The sequence below is a fragment of the Myripristis murdjan genome, chromosome 17, assembly GCF_902150065.1.
Source record: "Myripristis murdjan chromosome 17, fMyrMur1.1, whole genome shotgun sequence".
Classification (NCBI taxonomy): Eukaryota; Metazoa; Chordata; class Actinopteri; order Holocentriformes; family Holocentridae; genus Myripristis; species Myripristis murdjan.
In genome coordinates this window covers 9,256,893-9,272,457 of record NC_043996.1, presented here as the reverse complement: position 1 = coordinate 9,272,457, position 15,565 = coordinate 9,256,893, and the positions used below count along the sequence as shown (strand labels likewise).

At 38.8% G+C, this 15,565-nt stretch overlaps 1 long non-coding RNA gene across 1 annotated transcript; it reads right to left on the bottom strand.

The window, feature by feature from the left end:
• Positions 1-2,118: 2,118 nt before the first annotated feature.
• LOC115375302 (uncharacterized) lies at positions 2,119-4,888 on the bottom strand. The gene is made up of 4 exons (XR_003929701.1): positions 4,293-4,888; positions 3,274-3,318; positions 2,495-2,569; positions 2,119-2,163 (listed from the first exon to the last, which is right to left on the bottom strand). It is a non-coding gene; the product is annotated as an uncharacterized LOC115375302 (long non-coding RNA).
• Between the last annotated feature and the right edge of the window lie 10,677 nt (positions 4,889-15,565).

The following is a 15,565-nucleotide window of genomic DNA, read 5'->3' as shown; positions in this document are numbered from 1 at the left end:
TGGTAACGTTTGTTGTCACAAAGGTGCAAACTGCTGCATATTTTATATTATATATATTACATACATATATTTTATACATTATACAGGGCTTAAAGTACTCCGGCATCGTGCCGGATTTCCGGCTTGACGGGCATTGTTTTTTTTTTTTTGTTTGTTTTGTTTTTGTTTTTTTTGTGGCAACAATTTGGCTTAAGTTAGCATTTAACGAATGATCTTCTGATTTTCAGCGAAGCACATGGGTAGATCCACCAATAGTATAATGTTATCAAACTCAGTTGGCCAATAACAGCTGAGTGGGGAGGGTCTAAGAACAGCATGCCTTGTGCGTTTTGTGGAACAGGTGGATGCGGCAGTCTACCGTCCGGTAGAATAGATCCGGTGGAGCTAAGCAGCGTTGAAGTAGAGTAGAGAAGGGCAGAGAGATGGAAGCAAACTACATTCAGTGTTTCCCCTATCATTCTATTGGCGGGGCGCAGCGCCTGCCCCCCGACACGCTAAATTAATTTTCAAAGTAAAAAATAAATAAAATCACAACAGAAATAATTTAACGTCACGTTTCTGTACCCGCACTCATCCATATGCAGACAGAGAGAGGAGATCAGATGAGGATCACACCTGGACCCACGTAAGTGAAATAAAGAATTAGTGTTGCGTCGGCTCCAGCCTCCTGAAAACAGGCGAAAATATCGGCTTTTTTTTTAAACGCACGGCGCGACAACCTGAGTCGATCACCAGTGGCGAAGATGAGTGCGTTTGCACTCCTCCGGTCCCAGTCCAAGTCGAATGGACGCCCACATGGGCGTTTAAAGCACTACTGCCGCTGTTACTCACGACCAGAGCCTATTCTATTAATATAGATTGATATAATATAGATGGGTCAGTGAGTACAAATCTGAAGAATATTGAGCAACTTACAAGGATGCAAACAGCAGTTAAGGGGCAACTTAACTAGGGCCCTATAATTTCCGCGAACACGGAATCGCGGAATTAGCCGAATAAAACGGAATCTATTTTTAACGCGGAATTTGACATAATTTGAATGAAATGCTGTTTTGTGTGGGATATGAACATATATCTGGAGAAAATTACATGGAGAGAACCTGGGTGGCACAACCCCTCCAGTGGTTTCACCTGCAACTGCACCACCAAGAAAAAACATCACAACACCTGCACCGGCACCGTACAAGTCCAAAAGGCAGAGAAACTTTCCAGCTACAGCAGCGCACTGACATAGATTGTGTAACAAAGCGAAGAGTCGCCACTCTATTTGCCACTCCTCTGTATTTTCACTGGCTAACAGCAGCACACTGACAGCTTAGCTTGTCTATTCAAAGAAGAGGTATCACTTCGGCTTATTTTTCAAACCATGTTATCACAGGCATACTCCTGCTTATTCACTGAATTGTTAGGTCTGTTTGATAAGTAATTTACATGTTTAAAACAAATAATAATTTAACATATTGTTAAATTATTGGAGTCAAGCCTACTGGTAAACCTCTTCTCCTTCAAGATAGTTATCATATCTCCTTATTGCTACAAAAGATCCGTTTTTTTTTTTTTGTTGTTGTTGTTGTTGTTTTTTGGGGGGGGGGGGTTACACAGTAATCAGCAAAACTGAGGTACCTGTGGGTCAATGGGTTATCCCCCCCCTGTTTTCACGTTTCAGGCTCAGGAAAATGTTTCACTTTAAGCCCTGATTATATTGAAGCAGAAAAAAGATGGCTCAGTCATACAAGACAAACTGTAGCTGTTTTTTAATACATGTTGCTTTACGCACAGGGCTTAAGGAGAAAGTGAGATGGCCAAACACCACTACTCCATTCAGGCCCTCCGGGTCCATTTCACACTGGACCTAAAAAGTCAGAACCAGTCACTTTGAAGGCAAAACAGAGGTAAAACCATTTTTAGATTTCCAGTTATTAGTATTTCACGTTAAACCATATGCAGTCAGTTGTATATTATGTGCGTTTGCGTACATTGTGTGTGAACGTTTTGGAGCATGGGTATGTGTGTGTGTGTGTGTGAGAGAGAGACAACAGAGTATGAAAACAAACAGTACCACAAGTTTTAACGCACAGAAGAAGGAAAAAGTGAGTGAAAATATGAAAGTTTACTCACAGGCAGAGGCAATTCTTCCTCTTCCCTCCTCTGGCCCTCTATGTCCTGTGTGAACAACAGCAGCACAGTGATCTTTTACATTAGTGTCAAACTCACAATTGTAGTTTTAGTGGTGGGTAGCTGTGACTAAGGTGTTAACATCTCTCCAATAAATAATCAGATAGGTGTTTACAATGCAGTTGTATATTATTTCATGCAGAACCATATGCAGCCAGTTGTTTATTATGTGCATTTGCATGTGTGCCTGCATGGATTTATTAAAGTGCATATAAAAGCACTTTAACATGTCACTTTTTTCAGCAGTGTGTAAGATAATTTCCCTTAATGAAAACAAGACAAAATCAAAAGCTCTTTTTTGAAATGTTGCTCTACTTACAGGGCGTATGGGAAAAGTGAGACGGCCATAAAACACCTTAGCATTCAGGCCCTCTGGTTCTGTTTCACATTGGACCTTAAAAGTCAGACATAGTGATAGTGAATGGAAAACAGAGGTAAAACAAACAAATCAAACAAATACTATTTCATGGTAAACTATATTAGTTTTATGAAAGATGTTTATTATGTGTGTTTGCTTGTGTGCATGCATGTACCGTACATTTGAGTGTGTGTGTGTGTGTGTGTGTGTGTGCGTCTGTGTGTGTGTGTGTCTGTGTGGAGTGTTAACTAAGAATTTAAAATACTACAGTATGAAAATAACTGCATTTGGAAATCAGATGACTGCATCATGAGGGGAATAACCCATCACTTGTTTCATTAGTGTAGTGAGATAAGCTTTTAAATATATGTTGCTCTATCCTTAAAGAGTGTATGGGAAAAGAGAGATGCCTATAAATGATTGCAATGTTCATGCCCTCTTTGACAGTTTGGCACTGAACCTAAAAAGTTAGGGTCAGTGGTAGAAACTGGAAAACTGAGGTAAAGCCTTCTTGAAAATCCCAGTTGTTATTTTATACTAAATGCAATAGGCTGTATGAAAGATGTTTATATGTGTGTACATGAATGCACACATGTAAAGTTTTCATTGTGTGTGTGTGTGTGTGTCTCTGTAGAGTACTAAATAAGAAACTAAAGCAACAGAGCAAGAAAGTAACTATAGATCATGTTGGAACACATTCATGAGGGAAAAACTGGGTCAAAATTGCAAATTTTACTCACTGACAAAGGGAGTCCATCATCATCCTCCCTTTGGCCATGTGCGTCCTGTACAATACGAAAAACAGCACGATAAGGATATTTTACATTAGTCACTCAAACCTAAAATTGCAGCTTTATTGTTGAAGTAAAACCCGCTGCAAGAGGTTCCTAATTTTGAGGGAGATTTGCCTTGCTGTGTTTGTGTGTTGCTGTCCATGCGTGACTTTTGTGCTCTGCATCATACGGCACCAACCGAAACAGCAGCAAGAGAAAATTTCCCTCTGAATTCAGTTTGAAAAAGAAAAGAAAAGAAAGAAAAGAAAAAAGAGAAAATCTCTAATTTCTAAAAGAAATTAGAGATTTTAATTTCAGTAGGTACACATGGCCTGAGAGGCCTGAAATAACCTTTCAGTTTAACACAAGAGCCATAGCTTTGTTAGCCATTAGCTGCATTAGCTGTAGCATTAGCCATTAACAAAGCATTAGCATTAGCCATTAACAAAGCATTAGTCATTAGCCATTAGCTGTAGCATGGTGGAGGAGCCTGTTCATTCAACAGTTGTTCGAGAGCAGTCGGCTTAGCAGCTTAGTTTAATATCTGGAGAATATGTAAATACATCTACTATCTAAGCATTTATTGCAAGTAGCAACAATAATCTCATCATTGTTTTTTCAGCTCAAAAAGTTTCCTAAACCTGTCGGATAAGTTGCTCTGTTGGCTTTTGTTTATCAACGGAAGTGTTCTCCTTTACCAAAATGACTTCTCGAACCTTCCCGATGGTGCCATGTGTCATTGCGTGGTACGGAAGTCAGGGTGGCGTACTTTGTGCCACGTAAATGAGCGTGGCAAAGAACATTGTGGATATTACACTTTTTTTTTTGTTAACAAATCTTTCCCATACATCTGACACAAAAACATATTAGTAGTTAAGATAAGGTTTGCCCATATAATTAGCAAAATAAATAAATGGAACAATCTCTAATAAATGTAAATAGTACATGTCTGGTACATGTCAATGCATAATTTTATGCCAGTTTACCTGGGATTCTCAGCAGTGTCTCACTCCTGGTCCTTTTTAGGAAGAAGTTTCCTTACGTGTTGGGTGATGAAAATGTCCGATAACCCATGTGCTGTCCAGTCATGGTACATTTCACTTGGTGTCTTGTAGAAAAAGTGGCTTTGAACAGCTCCCAAAGCAAGTCACCTTGTTCAGATATTTTATGTGAATTCCACTCAATCCCAACACCACTAAGCTCTTGTAGACGAGTCACTGTCCACAGTTTTCATCTTGCATAAAGTCTTTTGCTCTGCTGAAATACATCACTGAGAATAATTTTGATGACATCTCTTGTTTAACCTGAAACCTGAGGGTCTGGAGTGTCACTGTCAGATGATCTTTATCACAGCTTTGTGGCTGAGACATTTTGTGAGACATTCACATAGATCAGGCCCCATCGCTTCATAGCCAGAGGTCAGCTTCCCAGGTGTTTGGTTTCATACAGGTAATCTCTCTGTATCAAGAAATGTTTTTACTTTTTGTGAACAGCCAATGTTTTTGAGTCTTCCCCAAATTCGGGGTGGTTTCAGAGGGCATGATGAGGACGTAAAGTTTCAGTGACTTGAGCTTGGTTGATGTAGAAGTCCACCCGTCCATCCAGTTTATCCATTTGTAAAATCTGTGATCAGCATCCACCTTGATAGAGTCCGTCTGTCTGTTCCACCTGACCCCATGCCTATCAGAAAAGCAAAAATGCATTTACCAGTTTTAGGTGTTTTATTACAGTAGCATTCAGTATCATTTATACTTCCTTCAGTGGTTTCTCAATGAGAAACAGCAATTCAGCTGCTGGCCATCTCCCTCCTATTTTCTCTTGCACCTTAACTGGCCTAAAAGAAGTATAGTGTAATGTCACTCTTGTTAATGGCAGCTAGTCTTACTGTGACATTTGTTCTGGTACTGGAAGATCATTCAAGCAATATGTATACTTTTACTGCTGAGGAAATGTTACTTTGGAAATCCAGAACAATAAATGTGAACCTTCATCTATCAACCTGACTGATTAAGACAAAACATGTCTGTTTTTGTCTCTACCAAGGACTTAGTCCCCAAGCCAGGGTAAAAAGTGCTAAAAACAACTATACTTCGTAATTCAGGACTTACTTAATGTTGCTCAAGCAATAATCAGCTGCTTCAATAATAAAAATAAATACAATAATAAGATCATAAATAGTAAAACTACAAGGAGAGAAAGATAAGGTCCCCACCTATCTGTTCCATAAATAGACCAAAAAAGTGTAAGGAGTGTAAGTGTAGAAAAGTTTTTAAAAGTTTGAAAAACAACCTCTGAATCTTCTTGCAGAGTCTTCAGTAAAGTTTCAGTGGTCAGAGACACCTCTAGTTTGTCCTTGACAACTCCTCCAAAACAGGCAAAATACAGTCCTGTGTATTCATCTTTACCCAGCTATCCTCTGCGATTATCACATGATGAAGCTCCTCTTGCTGGTCATGTAGACATTCCAAGATTTCACAATAGAAATGTCCAGAAGGTTAGTTTAATGCTGACAAACTGTTTTTTAGTGAATCATCCATTGAACTGGATTGTATTTCAAGCTAGGATCCCATGACTTCTCCATTGGTGACAAATGCTTCTTCTTTCACTCTGTGGTGAGGGCTATAAGGGGAGAATTTAGAGGAACAGGGACTGACAGCACCAACCCCACAAATGCCTATATCCAAATATATTTGATTACAGGTATTTGAATATATCCAAATATTCAAAAGAGGGCAGGGTCTTGAACTACTGAAAAGAAGAAAAGGATTAATAGTCAACAAATAATCAACAAGTAGCTAAATAAACAATCAACAAAAACAATCAAGTCAGTTTATTAGGCAAAAAAAGGGAATTGGTCAGGGGAGGAGTTGGACCTAGGGCTGTGTTCAGCAATGCTGTACACACTGAGTTTCCCTTTCTTTCACTGTAGTACCTGTCTGCAGTCCGGACCTGCACATCTTATTTTGCAGCCTCAGCTATTCCATACAGATACGACCTCTTGAAGAGAAGGGGGTGATTCAGACTAAATTTGGGGCTATTTAATTGGAGTTGTTTTTTTTTTCTGTAAGTAGCTGAGAGTAGGTGAGATGTCCAATATTTTGACTCTCCCTCCTCAGACTTGAAGCCTCCCAGGCAGTTGGATAGTGGTGACCACCACTCCACCTGAGGAGATCTTGTGGATTTGGTGCCTACAGGACAGAGGACAGCATCAGCATAGGCCTCCCTTGGTGTGAAAGACCACTGCTGTCATCCATTTCAGCAGGCTCCTTGTGATTATTCAATTTCAGGTTCTATAACTGCAGATTGATTGGAACTGAAGTTGTACCTTTAAGGCTACTACATTCTTGTTAAACCCAAGAGCAGCTTTAAGTTCTTTTCTAAAGAATCAAAAACTCTGTAAGATGAGCAGTACCTTCTTCCTCTTTTAACCATGGGACTATTATGGGAGTGGTAATAGTGATGCATGGTCTAACTTAGGGACTTCCTCTTTCTCAGCTTACACAGGGCAGCAAAGTCTGTGTACTGGAAGCAATCAGCTTTTCGGTTACTGGTAAGAGTCTGGAATTCAGGTGCCATACTCCGTGGATACCTTTATCTTTCAACCTCATTCATGCTGAGTGGATAAATGGGATGGTACCACTTTGCTGATAGTATTATCAAGAACACTTTGGTAATGAAACATCCAAGAACGATTGCGACTGACAAAACCAGAGCCCTAATGTATCTCTAGTTACAGCTCCCTCTAGCGGCAATGAGTAAACCAAGGTTGAGCAGTCACATGCCACCCTCGAACAACCACACACACACACACACACACACACGTCTGTGTATGTATGTGTGCACACATACACACAGCAATTTTTACGTACATCATAAAACATAAAACTTAAAAAGGAAATCATGGAAGCTTAATTTAATTCATCGCTTATCAATTGAATATTCATGTCATATTTAGCATTGTGTGTGTGTCGGGAGCGGGGGGGGGGGGTTATCAGGATTACAAGTGGGAAGAGGAACAGGGCAGATCATGGGAGAGCAGGAAAAAAAAAAACATGAATGAATAAGATGAAAGTTAAAAATTACTACTAAATATTAGGCAAATCCAAAATATCAATGTGTAAAAACAATAGCATGTATAGAAGTGGTTTAAAAAGATGATGTGGAATCTGTGAAAGTTTCTGAGCCGAGACAGGAGACAGTAGAAAGCTCTCAAGGTATCTTCAGGAAGTTTATCACTGAATTTGAAAACAGTGGTTTAAACCCCGATAGAGTTTACTTCTACTCATGAATGTGTCAAATGAGAGACTGCTCTGTCTGCTTCTATTGTTGTATATAAAATGAATAAAAATGGGCGGAAATCTTGTAATCAGATTGTAGATGAAAAAAAAAAATCAGTTATCAGTGCAAAGCATCATGATGAACCAGCTTTCTGGGCAAGACATGGCCACTTGGTTAAGTAAAGGATTATGAGTGGGTTGGAGCTCTCCTTGGTACGCCCACAGAGTTAAAGTTAGGGTCATGATTGGATGAGCATTTACAGCATGTCAAGGCTGTTTTAACAAATGAGCCGCAGGCCAGCGATTTTTGTGACCAATCACAGCTGTGGTGGGTGTTCCTTGTCCAGAAGTCCAATGGAATGTATAATAATGCTGGCAGAAACACTTGCAGCACAGGTGGTACTTGAGAACTGAGTTAAGAACCGTTGTAATAGATGGTATTTTTGATATTTTGAGAGCAGACATTTTTATGTTGTGTCAGGTTTTGCAGAAACTGATTAGTGACTCCTTCAAATGGAGAAATACTCATAACATATGATTTTTTTTAGGTAATGTTGCCTGCTCTATCAAAAGGTTGGTGAGATTCCCAACCAAACCATTATTAATCAAATGTACTAACTGAATATTAAGAAATATGAATTAATAAACATCTATCAGCACAGCGTATACTTCAGTCTTCTTCAGGAGTCTTGTTTAGAGGAAGGGCACAGCAACAACCAGTCACCAGTCTGACATTTGGGGAATAATAGTGTGAAGAGACAACAGGAGAGTGGGTGAGTGGATAGAAAATACTAGATAAAAATATGATAACATTGAAATGAAGGTATTAAAAATAGTTAATGATGCACAAGCACTCAAAATAAAATTGAACAAAACTTTACTGGCATCACTGAGTTTCCCCTCTCAGTTACCTGCCATCAAACACACTGTACAGATTGCCAGGACCAGGTAAATACTGAGCAAGGTAAATAATTCATTATCAGTGTAATATAACCAATCTATCCAGACTATACTGCATAAACAAACACAGACAGGCTAGCTGAGTTAAATGACTGAATGCAAAGTATTTGCACTCAGGATTAAAGACTATCCTTGAAATCCATGGCAACATGCATAGAAGCTAGCACACATTTAGGAAACTAAGGCTAAACTCCTTTTTAAGGGCTTGGTGGATGGCAAAGGATGAACAAACATCAGACTCACTGGAGAGCACAGAGCACATCCATTTTCAGGATAGTCAGATGAACTTCCTGTCACACAGGAACTAGAGAATCAATCCCCAAACACTTTATTATGTCAAGATGACCAGCAGGGGTCACCAAAAACACTGAATAAATGGCAGGGACAGAACCAAAACAAACAGTTTTCTGTTGAACAAATAGGTGTTGGCGGGGACTTTTTTTTCTCTTACGACAGCAATGGCGTTCATCTCATCAGCATCGTAGGAAACAAAACTCACCCGGTGGTCTGCTTATCCAGGGATAAGGGGCCAACTTTGAATGTAGTGTTTACAAACCGCAGCCAACAAATCCTACTCATTCTGCCTTTAAACTTATTATGATTATGATTATGTTTATTATTATTGTTAAATGACCAGAAAACTACCAGAACAGTTAGCTGACACATCCTTTTGTGTATTTAACCCTTTGAAACCAGTGCTGTACTGTAGTTTTTTTTTTCCGAAAACATAGGAAAAAAGGTTATTAAAATTAGCAAATTACCAAGAAATGGCCTGAAACATAGAAATAAATCAGTAAAAGTTACACATTCATGTCAGCTTCTAGTTTATTTAAATCCCAATATCACTGCTCAGAATCTCAGGGGGTTTACATGCCCACAATTTTACAACCTACAGGACAACAATCCTGACATAATCATCATAGCAGGCAAGAACAACCTCCCCCAAAAAACAGGCATAACAGGGAAAAATATGGAAGAAATGTTGAGGACCGCAGAGAAACCAGACAGATGTGTGATAGATGCCCACCCACTGCGCAAATTATAAACATGCTAGACAATATGACAACAAAATAAATAAATTAAAAATAATTTAAAGTTTGGGTGATTCTTACGTGGTTCTTGATTCTTACTCACCCAAACTGTAAAATAAATATGCACATTCATTGTCATAATGTACAGCTATTACAGAAAACGCTGACCTACATGCAAACAGTGAGCAAGTCTACAGACAACTGCAACATTGTTGCCAGAGCAGGGACAGCGTCCACTGCCCAGCACAGATGTGTCCTCTCTTGGTTGGTGTTGAACCGCCTCTGGTTTCACTGCAGTGCTGCCAGCATCACTTTCCAACTGGATAAACACACATTCAATGGGAAACCATGAATTAATAGTTAAAATTGAACTAGGACATATGTGTCTTTGCATATCATTATTATTATTATTATTATCATTATTATTATTATTATTTTTATTGTACGATGTAGTAGTAGCAGTAGTAGTAGCAGCAGCAGTAGTAGAAGACCGTTTTGGGGGATTATCACTGATATAAACCTATACTGGGTTGACATTAGATATTAAGTTTGCAGATAAAAAAAAAAAAAAAAAAAAAAAAAAACAAGCAGCAAAATAAGGCACAAAAATTAAATTTGTACTCTGTCTACTGTATTGTTTTGACATGGACCAGCAGTTTTCCATTAAAAAGGTCTTCATGCAGCAACAGGCAGCACAGATAACAGTCACAACACTTTTCACAGTCACAACACAGTCAAAACTTTTCATATCACTGGCGCAGCTTGTAATGTGCCATGTTTTGTACAAAGCTTCTTCAGTTAGGGTTAGGGTCAGGGTTTTTTTTAAAGGATGCTTACCAGGTGCTTGTAATCACCCAATGACGAATGGAGGTGTTCCACTTTGCCTGCAAGAAACAAATATCTGAGCAACAGCATACATAACACACAGACTATTAGTCAATATGATTGAAGAGTGATTGTTTTTTAATAGTTCTTTTGTAATCTAATTAATTTAATATCTAATAGCATTAACATCTGTCACATTGTAGTACTTTGTAGCTTTTAGTGTGACTGCTATAGAGAGTTCTTACTTTGTAATGCACCATATACAAAAATATGATCAGTAACTACCAGCTGACAGTAAGTCGGCTTGCGATCTCACGCCGACAGCAGGGACATTGATTCACATGTGCATCACATGTCTCGCAGGTCACCAGGTGTCTGCAGGGCTGATACACGATCTTTGCCTCCCTGTCCCGACAGACAGTACAGGACAGGATCAGATCCTGATGATGTGTCTCCCCTGAAAACACAGTTTTTGTTGGCAGAGTTCAATGCACAGCGTTCTGCGGGTGTAGCAGTAGTCATCATTTAACATAAAATAAATAGCGACGGAGGAATTAAAAAGCTGGGAGGAATGAGGAGACGTTCACACGTGTTCTCATACAACTTAAAATACCACCACCTGGTCTCGTTTATTGAAACGCCCAATACATAGACAAATCAGCAACAAGCATTTCTAGATTCAAACAATTTCAGAACAAGAGTCCATACAATTGAGAGTACGTAATACACAAATGTCATGCACTTTAAAATAAAATGTAGAATTGATTCATTAAATGTAAAGTGTTCCTGCTTCTCACCGGTTCTCATGGCTGCGTCACCTGATGCAGGTGGGTTTCTAGATGATGAGTTCTGAAAAGATGAAATAAAAGGGGAAATGAATGCAAACTCAGCATGTGGTTTGAATTTTTGGTCACCTCTTGTCTGGTAACCTTTGTTGTCACAAAGGTACAAACTGCTGCATATTTTATATTACATATATTACATACATATATTTTATACATTATATTGAAGCTGAAAAAAGATGGCTCAGTCATACAAGACATACTGTAGCTGTTTTTTAATACATGTTGCTCTACGTACAGGGCTTAAGGGGAAAGTGAGATGCTCAATCACTACTACTCCATTCAGGCCCTCCTGGTCCATTTCACACTGGACCTAAAAAGTCAGAACCATTTCCGGTTATTAGTATTTCACGTTAAACCATATGCATATTATGTGCGATTGCATGTCTTCGTGTACATTTGGAGTGCGCGCGTGTGTGTGTGTGTGTGTGTGTGTGTGTGTGTGTGTGTGTGTGAGAAAGAGAGACAACAGAGTATGAAAACAAACAGTATCACAAGTTTGAACACAGAAGAGGGAAAAAGTGAGTGAAAATATGAAAGTTTACATTGCAGTTCTGTTGTATAGTATTTCACGCTGAACCATACGCAGCCAGTTGTTTATGTGCATTTGCATGTGTGCTTTATTAAAGTGCATATAAAAGCACCTTAAGATGTCATTTTTTCAGTAGTGTGTAAGATAATTTTCCTTAATGAAAACAGACAAAATCACAAGCTCTTTTTTGAAATGTTGCTCTACTTACAGGGCGTATGGGAAAAGTGAGATGGCCATAAACCACCTTAGCATTCAGGCCCTCTGGTTCTGTTTCACATTGGACCTTAAAAGTCAGACACAGTGATAGTGAATGGAAAACAGAGGTAAAACAAACAAAACAAACAAATTTTAAATTTTAAATTTTAAATATATGTTGCTCTATCCTTAAAGGGTGTGTGGGAAAAGAGAGATGCCCATAAATGATTGCAATTTTCATGCCCTCTTGGACAGTTTGGCACTTTTTGAAACCTAAAAGTGTCAGTGGTAGAAACTGTAAAAATGAGGTAAAGCATTTTTTTTAAAAAAAATTTAAAAAAAAAGAAACTAAAGCAACAGAGCATGAAAGTAACTATAGATCATGTTGGAACACATTCATGAGGGAAAAAATTTAGTCAAAATTTCAAATTTTACTCACTGACAAACGGAGTTCATCCTCGACTTCCCTTTGGCCATGTGCATCCTGTACAATATGAAAAACAGCACGATAATGTTATTTTACATTAGTCACTCACACCTAAAATTGCAGCTTTATTGTTGAAGTAAAACCAGCTGCAAGAGGTTCCTAATTTTGAGGGAGATTTGCCTCGGTGTGTCTTCGTGTCGCTGTATAACTTTTGTGCTCCATAACTTTGTTAGCCATTAGCTGCATTAGCATTAGCCATTAACAAAGCATTAGTCATTAGCCATTAGCTGCAGCATAGTGGAGGAGCCTGTTCATTCAACAGTAGTTCGAGAGCAATCGGCTTAGCAGCTTAATTCAATATCTGGAGAATATGTAAATACATCTACTATCTAAGTGTTTATGGCAAGTAGCAGCAATAATCTCACCATTGTTTTTTCAGCTCAAAAAGTTTCCTAAACCTGTCGGATTAGCCTAGCTTTTGTTTACCAACGGGAGTGTTCTCTACCAAAATGACTTCTCGAACCTTCCCGATGGTGCCACGTGTCATTGCGTGGTACGGAAGTCAGGGTGGCGTACTTTGTGCCACGTAAATGAGCGTGGCAAAGAACATCGTGGATATTACACCTTTTATTTATTAATTAGGGCCCGAGCACTGGAACAGTGCGAAGCCCTATTGTATCTGCTTTGTTTTTTCCTTCTTCTTCTTCTTCTTCTTATTATTATTACGCCCAAATAACACTTAATTTGACCCCCTAAACATGCTCAAAAACTCACCAAATTCGGCACACAGGCCAGGTCTGGTTATTATTATTTATTTTTTTTTACAAATATTTCCCATACATCTGACACAAAAACATATTAGTAGTTAAGATAAGGTTTGTCCATATAATTAGCAAAATAAATAAATGGAACAATCTAATAAATGTAAATAGTACATGTCTGGTACATGTCACTGCATAATTTTATGCCAGTTTACCTGGGATTCTCAGCAGTGTCTCTCTCCTGGTCCTTTTTAGGGTGTTTGAAGAATTTTCCTTACATGTTGGGTGATGAAAATGTCCGATAACCCATGTGCTGTCCAGTCATGGAACATTTCACTTGGTGTCTTGTAGAAAAAGTGGCTTTGAACAGCTTCCAAAGCAAGTCACCTTGTTCAGATGCCTCCTCTGCCTCCTGTAATTCTGAAAACAAACAAAACAAGAAGACTTTGTTGATTGTCTTGGACACAGGAAGAAAAAAGTGAGATATTTGTACATATGTAAGACTGAATAGCTTACCATGGGAGAATTCTCTGACAGAGCCTCTTCCAGGCAGTTGACAGTGGCTTAATGATGGCATTTCTTTGTGATGTAAAACTCTGACTAATGCGCTAAACTAGTTTCACCACTCGATTCTGGAACAAGGCCTGTTTCCTTATAATGCTCAGCCTCCACCTACTCTTCATTGGTGCTTATTGTGACACCTTCTTTGAATGTGTAAATCAATTTTTAAAAAAATGCATCAAATAAGAGGCTAGACTAGGCTGTCTATCCTTCGAAGACACACTCACACATTTTTTTTTTTAATCCTGGCAACATCAAAGGTTATTGAGGAGGAGGGAAAGGTTATGCTACTGAGGAGGCAGACTCCAGTAACCCTTACATCCTAGGCAACGCTTACAATGCCAGTAATGTTGATATGCTTCACATCAAGCATGTATTAACATCGTACATTGTACAACCTTCTCAAACATGAACCAGCCAGCACTTCTGCATTTTAGTGCTTAGCAAGACCAATGTGATATATATTTTTATGACTAAACAGTACAGAAAATCCTTACCAATTGCTAACAGTTCAGCTGGCTTTGAATGACATGACATGTCCAACTCTGCAATACATTGACATACACCCACAAGTCAAGTCATTACTTGCCATGTTAAGCTCATTCCCAGGCACCACCCCTTCAAATCACAGAAGGTTCCAGTCCAACCGAATCTGTACTTGTGGTTTCAATACACCAAACCTCTCTCTTAATAGAACTGTGACACTGCAGTGACACTGTAGGTGAGATAAGTGAGTTTTTCTTTTTAGTTTAACCTCTTTGTGACTCAACATTGATGAATTCATTTATTATAAACACTGTCAAGACATCTGTATGATCACAACATAAAACTGCTACAAAATGCAGACCAAGTAATACTACTACTACTACTACTACTACTACTACTACTAATATTAATAATAATATAATAATCTCAACCCCCTATCAGTAATGCCTCTCTGCTTCCTGTAATTCTGAAAACGCATAAGAACAAAAAGATTTTGTAGATTATCTTTATGACTGGAGACTGAAGATTTTATAGTTCACCTCAGAGAGTTCACTCATAGAGCCTCTCCCCTCACTGGTAATGCCAGTAATGTTGATATGCCACTCATGCAGTGATGAATTTCTACAAACTTGCCAGCTGTCCACACTTGCAGGATGTAAAATTTTTGAAGATGCTGTGGTTCATGCTATACTAGATCATGTGGTCTAATGCAGACTCACTGTGCTGCAAATGCCCAACTGACTCAGGATGTTGTGAATGCATTCTCTGACATGTGAATCAGTATGCAAACTGTTGTGCCAAATCCAACCAGATTTTTTTTTGTATGCCCATCCCAGGCATGCCAGCCACTCAACAACAACCACACCTTCTACCTCCTAACACCTCCTGTTTCCTCCTACCACAGTAAACAAATCTTTTGAGACAAAAAGTTTGCTCTGATTATGCAGTATGATGGCATCATGTTAATGTAGTAATTTTTGCCTTTTGGCAAAAACTTCAATGGAATTCATATTGTGCTTGAATAAGATATTGTGCAGCAAATGGTGAATGAATATTTTGAATCATGTATATGTAATGTAAATGGGTGATGCTTTGAATAGGTGGTCTAAATATATTGTGATATTTCCTGAGGTAATATACTAGACTGTTTTCAAGGAAGGAAAGGCTCCATTTCTCTCAGGAATGAAGCAGGTGGGAATCAACTGCATTGCACACTCTGTGCCCCAGCCTTCCCACTTCAACGATCTCGTGATTGAGGGTGTCAAGGAAAGCACTTGACCTCATCGCGCTTTTTATGAAACCACCCCCGAATTGGCCTCACATCAACATTGTAGCATTATCACCTTGGAATATAGGAACATC